The sequence below is a fragment of the Rhipicephalus microplus genome, chromosome 3 (genome assembly GCF_043290135.1).
Source record: "Rhipicephalus microplus isolate Deutch F79 chromosome 3, USDA_Rmic, whole genome shotgun sequence".
Lineage (NCBI taxonomy): Eukaryota > Metazoa > Arthropoda > Arachnida > Ixodida > Ixodidae > Rhipicephalus > Rhipicephalus microplus.
This window is the reverse complement of record NC_134702.1, coordinates 220,529,932-220,544,584: the sequence shown is the minus strand read 5'-3', so window position 1 is coordinate 220,544,584 and position 14,653 is coordinate 220,529,932. Positions and strand designations below refer to the sequence as shown.

At 44.4% G+C, this 14,653-nt stretch overlaps 1 long non-coding RNA gene and 1 pseudogene across 1 annotated transcript in view; both read right to left on the bottom strand.

Moving 5' to 3' along the window:
* Window positions 1–14,653, bottom strand: part of LOC142803506 (uncharacterized) — a 101,317-nt gene that overhangs the window by 69,549 nt on the left and 17,115 nt on the right. The window lies entirely within an intron of this gene.
* Window positions 4,861–6,346, bottom strand: LOC142802669 (uncharacterized; annotated as a pseudogene).

Below are 14,653 nucleotides of genomic sequence, written 5' to 3'. Positions count from 1 at the left end.
GATTCAGTGATATTTTCTATGTGGTTTGCATATATCATTGAATCTCATATTATGTATAATGCCGCATGCAAAAAAATGGCTTCACCATGTGTCGCAGAGTCGCAAGCCATAACAAGTAATCTTAAAAGGAACTTTAAGCCACCATATCATTGCTTATGTCCGGCTCATTTGTACAGAGAATACTTGTTAAATGAGGATATCAAACATAATCCTTGTTTTGCGTTAGACGTTTTGTGAGTTCCTGTAACGAAGAAACATTGTTTGAATTTCATGATTGTGTAATAACAATAGAGGTAACGTCCGTTACATTTTTGGGTAAAGGTTAACGCGTTACCTTTTTTGTTGGTTACGTAGGGTGGTAACGCGCTTCGTTTTTTCTTGGAGTAAGGAGTAACCTGTTGATTTTCCTATTTGTGGTAACGGATATATCAAACAACACTGCTTTAAACTGATCCTATAGAAATAAATACCGCCCAAATTGAGCTCACCATGCTTATTTTACCCTAACAAGCTTCATACTCGCAGCAGCTCCGCGCTTTCACTTCACCTTAATTCTGGATGACATCACTTTGTTGGGTCCATATTCACTAAAGTTTACCGTCAAAAACATGTGATTATGTGGGCTGGAACCAAACTACGACAAAATGAAAATTATTCTCATTTTATTCCAATAAACACTTACTTGATTAACCATCACTTCATTGTGTTGTCTTATTTGAATTAGTTTAGAGTATAAAACGGTGCATGCTGGACGCGTTGGTGGGGGCTTATGGGAGTTAGACTTTACTGTTTCGCTTACTTTTCATGAGGATTTGTTCAGGCTTGTCTGTAAGATATCTAATTAGTCCTTGGCCACAGGTTTGACAACTGTTTGCAACGTGTTCATTTATATGTGATATTCCTACCTACCATCATTTGATTTGCAGCTTCAGCACGACATGTCAAGCGTGGGCAGTTGAGTGCATCGGGTGGCACGCGATCTTTTGGTGGCCAGCCTCGCTTCCAAGGTGCGTTTCTGGGAGCCGCCGCAACGGCAATCAAAACAGTCGATGCATTCTCTGCACGTAACGATGACGCCAAGGCAAGTGCCTACATGGCAAGTGGCTCCAACGGTGACGCCAAGGCAAGTTCTGCTTAACAAAGTTTGACACTCAGCAGGATCTCAGGGTGACATATTCAACCTGCTACATGCGGAGGTCTTGTAGTGCTATACTTCTATGTTGGCTAGGAGAACAGTCTGCCTCGTCTGCTATGCACGAGCATGACCAGAGCACGGCCAGAGCTTGGCTATTAATCCCGCAGGCAAGCTCAGCAGTGAGCTGATTACCAGTAAATTGCCGCATGACGTGGCACAGCCCCTATCTAGTAATATTTAGCATTACTATCAATCTTACCTGGATTCCCGTTTACGCTCACATCTACTCACGCATTTAAAAAAAAGTGTAGTTTATACGCCGTTCCAATATTCATTAATTAAACTCAGATGGCGGCACCTGGCCTGCTTCTTGCTAGGCGTTCTTCCGAGTAAGCCTTCCTCTTCTAGTCCCGAACGGGGTCGACCTTGATGGCTTTGCTCGTGAACCCTGTAAACGAAGGAGTCTCCTTTCTTTCCCGTGCTCGGGTCTCCTGCATTCGCCTTTGTGGAACCGATCAGCTTAGTTAGTTGATGAGTCGAGAGCTAGCTTTGCGGTCTGCATCAGCCGCATTAATTGCCCTACACAGAACACGCCCGTGATTGTTGCCCCATACTGACTCCTCCCCCCTCAAGAGTGTTACTGGGTACTCGATGTCCAGTAACGCGATACAAAAAAAAATCACACAAAATAAACTCACTCTCGGTGCGCACACATGCGTAAACCGATTGTCATTTTAAACTCAACAGGAGAACTTTAGTGATCTACTGCAAAATAGACGCAGTTACATATATACATATTGCGCCAACGGTCCTCCGAAAGCAAACTCTCTCGTAATGCACAATGACGAACGCACTCAGAATGAAGTCCATAGCGCGACTCAGTTTGCATTAGCTTGAAACAGGGAACACGCATCGTGCATAGTCCTGCGACTTTTGTCTTAATTTCACCACACCACACGGACATTGTCCCAACACTTTATGCGCCATCCAGGCCCCGCATAACACACTCAAAGAAAGTGATGGACCCAGCGCTATAGTTATATCTTAGTCCCGATGAATTGCACCAAGAAAAAAAAACTTATAATGAAATTCACAAATGCTACCTTATCTTATCTACAAATGTTTTCCTACACAATACATCTACTACCCCTAAAAGCAGTTCTACCACTTAGAGGCAAGCACGTATCTCGATAACAACACAACAAAAAAATGTCTAGTATAACAAATAAGACATTTTCACATCATGCCGGAACTATTAGTCTGTTCAACTTACTTTAACATTACACATAACACCTAAACGTGCGATGCAAACTACTGTACAGTCATTCAATTCATAGAATGAATTGAATGATTCAGTGGCTACATATAAACAACAACAACAACAAAAACTCAACCATATGAAACAGACAAAACATCCTATTTCCACTAAACAGTTACGATCACTGAATCAAATGATCGTTCAAGATGCGATAGAGCATCAACAGTCTCTTTCAGAGCGCCCTAATTACGAACAATTTTTTTTTACATTCGCCTCTCATTGTATTTTGGACGCCTCCTGTTGCGATTGGTTCAGCTTCTCACTGAAAAATGCGATTGATGGTTCACATTCACCTATCGTTTGAGTGAGGCAACCTTTAATTGCCCTTTCCGATGTGTCCATGGCGAAACAAAAGCTTTGCTGGGGTTGGTTGCTGTTAACTCAGAAAACAACGTCAAGCCCTCTAACTCAGACTACCTGTGCCTCTACGTTTCACGGCAGCGTGTTCGACGCTCTTGAACCACCGTTACCGACAAATAACTGACTTTTCACTGAAAGCCTTTCAAAATGTCACCACTCTTCGGTAACATGCCATACCTAAACAATAAAAAAAATGCAAAACTTGGTACAAAAATACCTTCTCTCCATGGCAGGTGACGTTTCAACTTCACCTTTGAGTCGCACACGCGATGGTCCTAACCTGACGAATTTTCTTTTCGAACAGGGAATACACCAGACGTAGAACCCTTTCATTCCACCGCTCAACTCCAACACTAGCCGCTTTTTAAAGCACTTTCTCATTTTATTTTCTGGGAATTTACGACGGCAAGAGCTGTCGTGCTCTGACACTTCTTGTGGGCGCGACTCTGGCCCTACTGACTGCTGTGACTGCTTCCAGTCCAACTGCGCCCTATCAGTTACCCTGACGTGCGTCCCCTTTTTCACCTGACGCCGCACATCGGCTAGTGGCTCCTCACATTCCTTCTCTCCATCGAGAGCATTCCCATCGAACGGACTAAGCCATGCGCTGTCTACATTAATACATTCACAGCAACTTCTCAACTGCGCCTGCTGTACAAGTGATGCGAAATTAGTCGTTTGCGGCTCTCTTGCTCGGCCGTCCTGTTTCTCGACTGTGCGCTGCACAGCGTTAGAGCTAAGGCTAGAACCTCGAGGCACATGCTCTGGCTCCCTAATTGGTGAATACTGCTCCGGTGTAGTGCACTGTCTTGAACAGCTGATATCTCTCTTATTACCCTCATTTAGATCACGCAGTGGCTTTTGCCAGTGATGACGAAGACACTCATAATCAGCGGGACTGAGCAATACCGACACACTTGTATTCAACTGATCGGTCACTGCGCATCGCAATTTCACAGGCTGAGCACGGCTTCCCGACGAGGTTGAAAGAGCTAGAGGTACGTACAGCAGACGTGCAGTAACACCATGACCAAAAGCGTCTGTAAACCTTATTGTGCCTCTCCTCTGGTCCAAAACTTCAGTGGACACTTCATTCTCTCGTACCACTGTTACATCCACACCTGTGTCAACGCGTGCAAAAGAGGACTTGCTTCCCACGAGAATCTCAATCTGCGGATCCCTCATCAGCGAGTTTTGCACAATGGGGGAATGTCGTGACAGTGCAACTCGGCTTTCAAGTGGTCGCTCATTATGGGAAGCTACGCATTAAATTTCGGCTGCATTAGCAGCAGTCTCAGGTGAGAGCTTGTAATATCCCTGAAAGTGACCCTGTCTACCGCATCGAAAACACTGCTGAATTAGGGCTGAAGTTAGAACTAGCCGGTGGTTTGGCTGGCGATCTATAATTAAAATTTCCTGGCCCTGCATTGTGGTAGCTGCCCTGCCTGCCGCTGCCGAGTCTTTTTCCAAATTGGCGGCTACTTCCGCAATATCCCTGGGCCTCAACCAATCCATTACTTCCTGCTGAGTTACCAGTGAGCGGAGGTCATCTGGCATTAACTGTTTTAGCCTGTCAGCTATCAGCAACTCCTGAAGACCTTCGAATGTCTCCGCTTTTCTACTTGTAACGTAGTAAGTGAACACGGTCTCCAGGCGCGCCGTCACTTGGCTCCACGATTCATCTGCCCCTCGTTTGATTTCCAGAAACATTTGTCGGTATTCGGTCAGAGTCATCCTCAGCTCCTTTAGCACCCTCGACTTTAAATCTGAATACGGCATTACCACAGCTTCTGCCCGATTGGCAACGAACGTACGCATATTGTCAGTTAGGAATGGCAACAGAATCGTGCCCTGAATTTCTTCGGTCATGCCCAATGTCGCAAAAAGAGCGTCCGCATGTTTGAACCACGCTGGAATCATCATCTCATTAGTGGGCATGTGTGCCAAAACTGCTTTCAGCTCTTTCGCGTACCGTGTGATACTAGAATGCTGCTTCTGGTTTCTCGGCTCCTCTGACAAGCCACGCGATGACCTCATTTTCTCTAGCTCAAGCTTGAGCTTTAACGCTTCTCTCGAGCTGCAACTCGCGGTTGCGATCCGATTCATCGACACTGCCACCTTCTATCACATCTCGATCTGAGTCCACCATCTTCCACCGTGTGCCTGAATGCAAGGGCATTCGGTAAAAGAAAATTATGGGGGCCCCGAGAAAGCACGAAGCAGGCCTCACCTTGCAGTGATGCGTCGCCCGATGACCACGTTGGCAGGAACAGCGTCCGTCTCGTTACCAACGCTATGTTTGTGGCATAACGCAGCAAACTGATAGGTATTCTATTTCGAAGGATATGAAATGTCTTCATGCGGCCAATAGTGCGCTACACATGAATGCATATTCTCGATATGTTGCGTGTATCCTCCACCTCTTTTGCTGAGAGTTGTCTCTTCCCTCTTGTTAGAGCTGGCACAACAAGCTCTGCTACCCAATGAGCCACTTCTTTTTTAATCAAAAATCCTCTGTCGCCCATGACTGTATCACCATCTTGAAGCTTTTTAAAAAAATCAGATTTTAAGATAATTTTTTTTGTCTGATCCTTGCCCGCCCCAGCATTTAGACATAAAGCTGATTGCTCCACAAGGTGTAATGCTGACTCAAAATGTAATGGTGTTTGAGCTTTTATAATTTGAGTAGGTCCTTGGCCTTGATGGAAAGCGAAATGGCCTTTCAATACGTATTTCTGTGCAGTCAATGATGGCAATGCATTTCTGGTATTTTCTCTTTACTGTCATCGGCACCGTTCTGCTTTCATCTTCTCGTGAAGGCCAAATAATAAAACTCTGCAACTTTGATGTGAGTGCTCGCATGTTTCGTGACATTATTCTGCCTACCACAGGTGCAGACAAGCCAAACCTGTGACTAAGGTCTGGGTTCAAAAGTGAGAGCCTCAATTTCATCAGCACAATAAGCACATCAGCTATAGTACACTTATCAGAGACATACAATTTTGAGTTGTCAAATAATGAAACAACAGATAAAAAAAGTGCGACGGTTTTTAGCCTCGTGTAAATGCTGACACACTGCTCTGTGATGCACTCTGCTGAGAAGAGTGCTTTCTTGGCTTTCTTTTCTGCTGTTTGAGCTTCTTCTTCACTGTCTTGCAGGTACTGTCTCAAAATGTCATTGTCCTGCACCAAACTTTCATTTCTGTTCTGCAGATTTTTTACTTTCTTCTCCAGATCTTGATACTTTGACTCTGAAACAAGCATGTGGCGAGCACAGTTATAATTTCAGAAAAAAGAAAGATTACCACAATACATGTAGCTATGTATACTTACTGCAAATGTAGCAAGGTACTGCTACAAGTGTTGACTCGTTTTTTCCCGTGGCGACATCTGTGTCCAGCTCCATTTGCCATGTTTGTAGCGATGCTGTAAAATGTTTATGCTTAACGAAATGTATAACCTTTGATTCTTTTTACTTTCTTGTTGAGATTCTGGATCACTATCAGAAACTTGCAAAGGCTCTGCCGTGGAGTCTGAAGGGAACAGAGAAATATTAGATGTGCCACTGTAACCAAGGGCTGACTTTTGTCCTTGGTACAACATGTCTGAAGTTATTTAGCAGAGATTTTTCCTAGACTGGGCAAGATAAAGTGGCGCAGACATAGTGCCTGTGTGCGTCCCTTTGTCTTGTACCATCTAGCTAATGTCTGAGCTAGATCACTTCAGACACTGTGAGCAACTACGATGACTTCGACTAAACATCAAGCTTCTTACCACAAAAGGTGTCACTTATATGTGAACTGTCATGACCACAATTGTAGTCTGGATCAGGTGCTTCTGCAAAAGATGCTGACGAGATCATCAAAATTAATGCATGCCCACACCTCAGTATTGAATGCCTAAAATTGTAAATTTCAACGTGAAGAAGCTTGTAAATGACTCACGAGTTCCCCATGGTTCAAACTCTCCATGAACCTCTCTAGCAAGGGATCTTGATGCTGCACGTTGGAGACGGCTATGTACCACTCCCTTTCTGTCTTTTTTTTGTGCGCAAACAAGCTTGGCACATAATTGGGATGATGTGGGTTATCTGAAGGTTTGCCTGCATGAACATTGTTACGAAATGAAGATTAATACAGTTGTACTCAATGTGTTGCTTATGACTGCGACTGCCATGTTGAATGAATGTTACTGAATATGTTCATGCACATAACCCGAACAAAAGTAGCATGATGGGGCTACAGAGTTCATTCATTTTGTCTGTTGGTATTGCCACTACAACACCGAACAAGATATGATTGCATGTAATGCTAATAAAAGCATGCATGTATTACTATTATTAGATATCATTAGACAAATAAGGGTATGAGGAACTAAATAGAGGTGACATCAATAGACAAATAAGGGTATGAGGAACTAAATAGAGGTGACAGAAAATCGCCAGGTAGAGAAGTGTAAAATTTTAGATTCGGTAGGAGGGTTGAGGAAAGGAATATCAAAGAAGCGGAAAAAATGTGCCGGCAAAAAGCACAGTTCATATGCTAACTGGCACTGAACTTTACAAGGAGTAAGTGGATAGATGAGGAAAATTGAGAAGTGCACATACTCAACGTAGTAGGTCAGGAACATCTTTATTCCTTAAACATATACAAAAAGCACTATGGGCCAATCTTTCTAAAAAAAAAAATGGCTGATCTTGACCAACCTGTGCGTTTTATTTTAATACAAAGATAAGCTACCTAGTTCAGCAAGTTGTTCTTAAGTACAGCGAGAAACGGCGCAGAGTAAATATATGAAGTCATAAACGAGTTTCCAATCGTTATGGTAATTCGCTGCACACAAAGTAATGCGCCGCGTCGTTATTCAAGCAATTGGAAAAATCGGTCTTGAGGACTATTGTAAACACGGCTGCACAAAAGTATTATAGCACCGCGGATGAAGTTTTTATGCATGCCTGCAAGGCTTACGTAACCGCAGCTCTCCGTTAACGCGTGTGCGTGCTAGTGACAGCGAAAGCATGCAGCCCGGAGAGATGATACAGCGTGCAACTTGTCCATTCATGAACAAGCTGCCCATCGAAGCCTCGAAGTCTTGACATCGAAGTAGGAGCAGCATGATGAAATGTCTTTCTGTTTGGTATGTCACAACAAGCGCAAGCAATTCGGAAAAGCATAGCCGAAATTGTCATTCCCTTTGAGGCAGTGAGAATGAAGGTACCATGTCATTAGTTCACACGGGCACATAGAAATTGTTTCGAAGCATCTAACACGTTTCAGTCAGATAAACATTGGTGAATGTGATGAATATGCGCATAGGATCGCGTGTTAAGCTCTCCATACATGTGCCATGTGGCTGCTCTACAAAACGGTTATAAGAAGAAATATGGAATAGGGCATAACAGTGATGAGCCTAAAATGTCACAGAAAGCAGAGCGCGCCAACCACTAAGTAACATAAAATCTTACCTGTGACGAAATGTTTGGCACACAACCGATGAGCCCGCGTCGGCGACCAGTTCGCCCGTTTTACGGCTGCAGCCCATTTCTGTCGACGGTCCTTGTCAAGTGGAAAGCGATAAAAACTTATGCGGCCTTTATTATGCCTTTCAGCTCATCCAACCGCGACGCAGCTCGTCGGCATATTTTTTTTTCTCGTTGCTTTTTTTCTCATTGCATGTGACTATAAAATCGTGACCATTGAGAGGGTCGTGGGTACGCCGAGGCGATAAGTGAAAAAAACATGGAATTGAAACCTCCAACAGTTTTGGGGAAGTCGAGCTCATAGGTGTGTTTGGCATATTTAAAAGTGTAAATGCGCTATTTCGAAGTGGTCGTAGCATTAAAGGAAGCTCTTGTCGGGCAACGTCTTGGTCTTTGTCGGGCAAGGCGATGGGAACCAATCGCTATTGATTGTGCTGTGGTTCTGACTGTGGCTCTGGCTGTAGCTTTGCTAATGCCGGTCATACTTCAATGTCAAATGCTCTGGTTTCAGTCCTGTCTCCGGAAGTTGACTCGCACGTGTAAGGTCTAGAAAGCCAATGAGCATGTGTGCCAAGCGTACTGAAGGGTTGTATTCTCTACACAGCAGAAAGAGAATGACGATGACAGGGAAATTGCGAATAGATGTAATAACGTATGCTTAGCTGTATACACCATGAGCTCACGAGTCATGCGTACACCTCATATATTGGACAACACGTGATACCGTATATACTCGCATAATGATCGCACTTTAAAAAAAAATTGACTCCAACTTCCGGATGCGATCATTACGAGGAGTAAATTTTCCCTGAAAAAATATTCGGAGCACTGAAAACGCAAAAAATTTGCTAATCAGAGTTCTCACGATAGCTATCATCAACATAACCAAAAATAAATGTAAATTAAGGCTTACTTTTGTAATAAAGGGCACGCATTACGCAGGAGCTACATGAATGGCACACTGCCCTTTTATTTTTTACCACTGACCCCCTAACGTTTATTCACACTCTGAAGCGTCACTGGCGTCGGTGTTGTCGCTGCACGATTCCTTACCGGAACCGGCAGTGTCTTCACTGTCCCACAGACGTTCATCTTCTGTTCCGTCGAGCGCGTTGGAAATGCCAGGTCTTTTTGAAGCTCTTGACGACCACATCGTCCGAAATGGTACTCCACGCTTCGAGAATCCATAAGCAGAGGACTTCCGCGGACGGTCTCCTAATTTTGCCACTTGGCATGAAATCGTGGTCGCTCGCCGCCATCCACTCTGCGTACAGCTTTCGGACGTTGTCCTTGAACGGTTTGTTCAGTGACACGTCCAGAGGCTGTAGCAGCGAAGTTAGACCCCCCAGGGATCACAGCGATTTTCGTGCGCCGCTCCTTCAGCTCGGTACGGACAATGTCAACGAGATGGCCTCAAAAGCTGTCCAGCACAAGAAGTAAAGGAAGCAGAAGCGCTCCTGCTCTTCGCCCTAAAACCGTCTTGATCCAATCGACCATGAGGTCTGCCGTCATGGCGGATGTGGATGCCACGGGAAATGTTTCCCTTCGGAACAGTTTCACGTTTCAGAATAACATACAGCGGCAGCTTCCGCCCATCTGCCGTCACTGCGAGCATCTTGGTGCATTGCTGCTTCTCCGCACCACACGTTTTCACGAGGACGCTTCGAGCACCTTTCTCGTTCACAGTTGTGCTTTGAGGCATGTTGAACGTCAACGGCGTTTGGTCGGCGTTGCCTATCTGTGACAGCAGGAAGCCGTTCTTCTGGCGTATTCTCTTGACGAACCCGTGGAAATCGATCACCTTGTTTTCATATGCGGACGGAAGCCGCTAGAACAACGACGTCCGCAGCCTCAGCGGCAGCCCATTCCGCCGCATGAAGCGTGTCGTCTAGCCGTAACTGGCGCGGAAGTCCTTTGTGGCTATTCCCAGCCTCCGAGAAACTGTGCGCGCCTGCATCCGTATCATGTCTAACGTCACTGCACAACCGTCCTTGCGCATCTCCTTCACGTATTCGAGGACAGCCTTTTCAATGTTAGGGAACGTGCCAGATTTGGGGCCGCGGAAAGCCCGTCACGTGCGGTTTGTAGCCGTGAGCTTGTCGCGCTGTTTTTTCCAGTATCGGATCCAGGTTTCGTCAATGCCGAAATGTCTGCCGGTAGTGCGGTTGCCGTGCTCTAGCGCGTAGTCAAGCGCCTTCAGCTTGAACGAGGCAGTAAATCTCGCATACCGCCCCATGGGAAAACGGCGCTTCAACAGACGATCACAAAGAACACACACAAACACAAAAAAACGTGGTCTCGGGAAAAAAAAACATTGCTGCGGGATGAACACAAGTCGACCAACAGGCGGCCGCCGCGGTAACAGTGTGAGATGTCAAAACAAACATGGCGACTGACGGAGCGAAGCGACCACATTTTTTTTCTTCTTTTCGCCAGTTATGGAGGTTTTTAGTACGTCACATGCGTCAGAACAGTTTCTTCCATCTAAATAAGGAATGCGTTCTTTTAAATCAGTAAATTTACGGCATTAGCGTTGTGATGCCTGCTTTCAGATCACAGAAACAAATAGGCGCGTCAGGCCCCGGAAACTCTCAAGTTCAAGTGATCACCTGTAGGGGGCGAAAAAATCATTCAAGGCGCCCTACTTCCGCCCTACAATTTTTTTGTTTGATTCGCTTGCACCACATGATCCATTTTACAAAGCACCTCGCCATTCGTTTCAGTGGCGCAGCAATAGCATCTTCTAAATCGTGCCCTCCATTTCAAAAAGCGCAGGAGAGGTACAGCACCAAGACTAATTCATGACTTTCCTGTACCTTCTGCTCTGACGGCGTTGGTTTGCTGCAGCCACACGCACAGTTTAACAAACAACATAGCATTAGACGTAGGTACTGTACCCACCTCTACAAATGGGGCGTGTTTTGCCAAGATGTTTGCACCTCATTAAATTAAGCGAACGAAAATAAGGATTCCACCTTGTCGGCACCTTGTCATTCGCTTGTGAGGCAGACTGCTGAACTCGTGCTGCACAAGTTTGAACTTCTCGTGCGCAGCTGTGAACTAGTTCCGATTGGTGCAGGTGAACTAAACTAACCCTTAAAAGATGGAAGCTTGAAAATATGTAAAATATGTTAACATAAGGTGTCAGAGCGAATGTTTCGACAAGAAGTCTTGTCTCCTGTGAGGCTACAATGTCATTTGTTTGGGCCCTATTTATTTGAGCCCATATATTTCTGTTTAAATTAGGTTGTCGTAACTATAGTGTCTACCACTACAAAGTTAAATTCTGTGCACTAGGGTCACGAAAAAAATTTAGGAAATTGAACAGGTAGTTCAAACATACATGATCTTGACTTATCCACAGCCACACTGCAAGATGATACGTATTTCAAATCCTAACCTCTAAAAGTAGCTGGAAGAAAAAAACATCAGCTTTCAAGCACAAATATACTGAAAAAGTTTCATTTTCATTTCATTCATTTATTTATACTGTTAGCCCAGAAGTGGGTCGTTACAGGGTGGAAGTACAAACAATTATTTGCGAAAAAGAAGTACCGTACAGGTCTCGAGATAATTTCTCGGTATTATTGTGAGCAGCAACTCGAAGTTATACATAACAAGAAATGGAACACACATGCGATGCAATACATACGCGCAGAACAGCACATGACGCATTTGAGGCGGCACTTTTGCACCGCGCTGAAGATTTGAAAGACAACTACTGCAGTCTCATGCAACCAACAAAAAGTACACACGCACGTCACTGTTATTCAGGAAATAAACGTTTTAGATTTTGTTCAAATGATGTAAGCGAGGAACAACCAATTATAGACTCTGGCAGCATATTACAATCTTCAATAGCACGTGGAAAGTAACTGAATTTAAAGCAATCGTTACGTGGGACTAGGGTTGGTATGTACATATTATGGCGATGTCTGGAGTGTTCTTGTGTGTTGGCCTGGAAGCAATCTAAACAGTTTAGTTTAAAATGATTATGAATTAACTGGAAGAGGAATTTCAGACGCTCAATCCTCGTCCTAAGTTCAGGACTATCTAGTCCAGCTTTTTTACAAAGTTCAGTAGGTGAACGATGTCGGCGATATTCATTAAAAATAAATCTCGCACCAAGTCGCTGTATTTTTGCTATTTTATTGCAGTTTGTATTTGTGAATAGGGTCCCAGACAATTTTAGAATATTCGATAATAGGTCTGACAAGGGTTTTGTAAGCAAGACACTTTATATCAGATGGGGCGGTATAAAGGTTACGTCTAAGGCTATACAGTGCCTTGGTTGCCCTGGAGCATACATTATCAATATGAGTGTTCCATCTAGAGGTGCTTTCTTTCTAGTTATAGTCGTAAAAACAGTTTTTTCTGTGTTCAAACTCATTTGCCATTCTTCGCACCAATCCTGTATTCTTTGAAGATTGTTGTTTAGATTAACTTGGTCATGTTCAGTCTCGATTCTGCTATAAACAACACAGTCGTCGGCAAACAACCTTATCGGGACCGTAACCCGTTTTGGTAGGTCATTTATATATAACAAAAATAAAAGGGGACCCAGCACGCTCCCCTGGGGAACTCCGGAATTAACTGCAACTGCTCTAGACTATTTTTTATTTGAACAAACTGCTGACGGCAGCTGAGATAGGATGAAAACCATTTTGTCAAGTGAATATGTTGAAACGTTTTGTCAATTTTAAACAGGAGCTTCGAGTGCGACACTTTATCAAATGCCTTTGCGAAATACAAATATACCACATTAGTTTGACCACCAAGTAAACACAATAACAAGTGTGTAATATATGTGACCTTTATTTATCCAGCATTTGAACAGACTCACATCATGTACCACCAATTGATTTCAGGAGTGCTTGCTTGCAAAAGACTGCTCAAGTTCTATCGATATATCTAAGCAAAAAAGGGATCGTGCTCAGGGCTGAGCAGATAGTGTACTGTAAGAATATGTTTGGTGCGTGCAGTTGGCGAGTTTCATTCGACAGATAATAAAGGTGATGTCGTCGGCTAGACTTGGCCCATGACATATCGATGCGACAAGTTCGGGGTGCGATCATTACGTGGGGAAAAGAAAAATTCGCATTTAGACAATGAAATTCACGGGTGCGATCATTAACGCGAGTGCGATCATTATATAAGGTAGTTCTAAACCATGCAGGTGTGTGAGGCCACTTTCGGTGAGAGTACAGCTGTTTGTTTTGAGAGCGGTTTCACAGCTCTTTTATCACCATAGAATATTTCGCTCCCAAAAGGATTAGACTTTCTACTTCAATACTGTGGATGACAAATGATTCATGAAGTTTTACTGAATGATAGCATTGATGATATTCCTGGCCAAATCATGTACGTCCCTGTCTAGACGATGTTTGGGAGCTGAATTCGCGGTCTTCCCAGCGTGCAGGAACCATGCAAAAATTCTCGCTACTACAAAACCTTGTTATCACTAAATTTGTCTCCCATACGTCATATGTGGCTTAAAGCACAACAAACACGACCATTTGCTAAACATCTGGTCTCGTAAGGATTTTTCACCTGAACAAAAAGAAAAAGAAGCATGCTGGGTTCTGCGTTCTGAAATGCACCTGCGGGGGCAGGGAGACTCTTAAAGGGACACTGAAGCAATTTTGTATTCGCGAATTTATGGCAAATTCAGACTGAGTGACCTCTTACAACTAGCCTATGACTGTTTTATTTCGGGATTTTTCATTGAACAATGGCGCTACAAACGAGGAAACTGTGACGGAGGAAACGGCTCCTCCCGGTGCGCACTGCGTGCAGAAGCGGAGCGTGGGGAGGATAAACACGTGGGGAGGTGAGGTCACCGTAAGTATCAAGCTGCGAAGCCGCCCGCGTCGCTCAGTCAGCTCAGCTTGTTTAATTCGGTATTGTGCCTTGTTTTTGCTGCCATCTGCTTCCCAGTGAAGCATCAGTTCTGCCAGTCCGTAGAGACTTTTTGCCATATTACACCGTTCTCCTGTTTAGAAGATTTCCGTCATCCGATATTCACTATTTGTGTTTGTGTGGGGTCAAAATGGACTAGGGAAGCCTAATCACTGCGTGGCATATGGCTTCAAATGCACTTGCGGTTGCGATCAGGTCGCTTTTCACAAGTTTCGTCAGAATCGCACAGTGGATGTCAAATGGGTAGCTGCAGTTAAAGGGCCAGTCAACAGGCTCCGAAACGTGCCAAAAAAGCTCGCGCATTGGCGTGACCAACCGCCTTATACGCGCAGTGACGTCAACTCGGTGATCGGCGACTTGACGTAGCACGCAGCTCGTCGATTGGTCTAAACCAAGTCTCAGCAAAGAGTAATGAAGTCAACGTCGCTGATCGTCGAGTTGA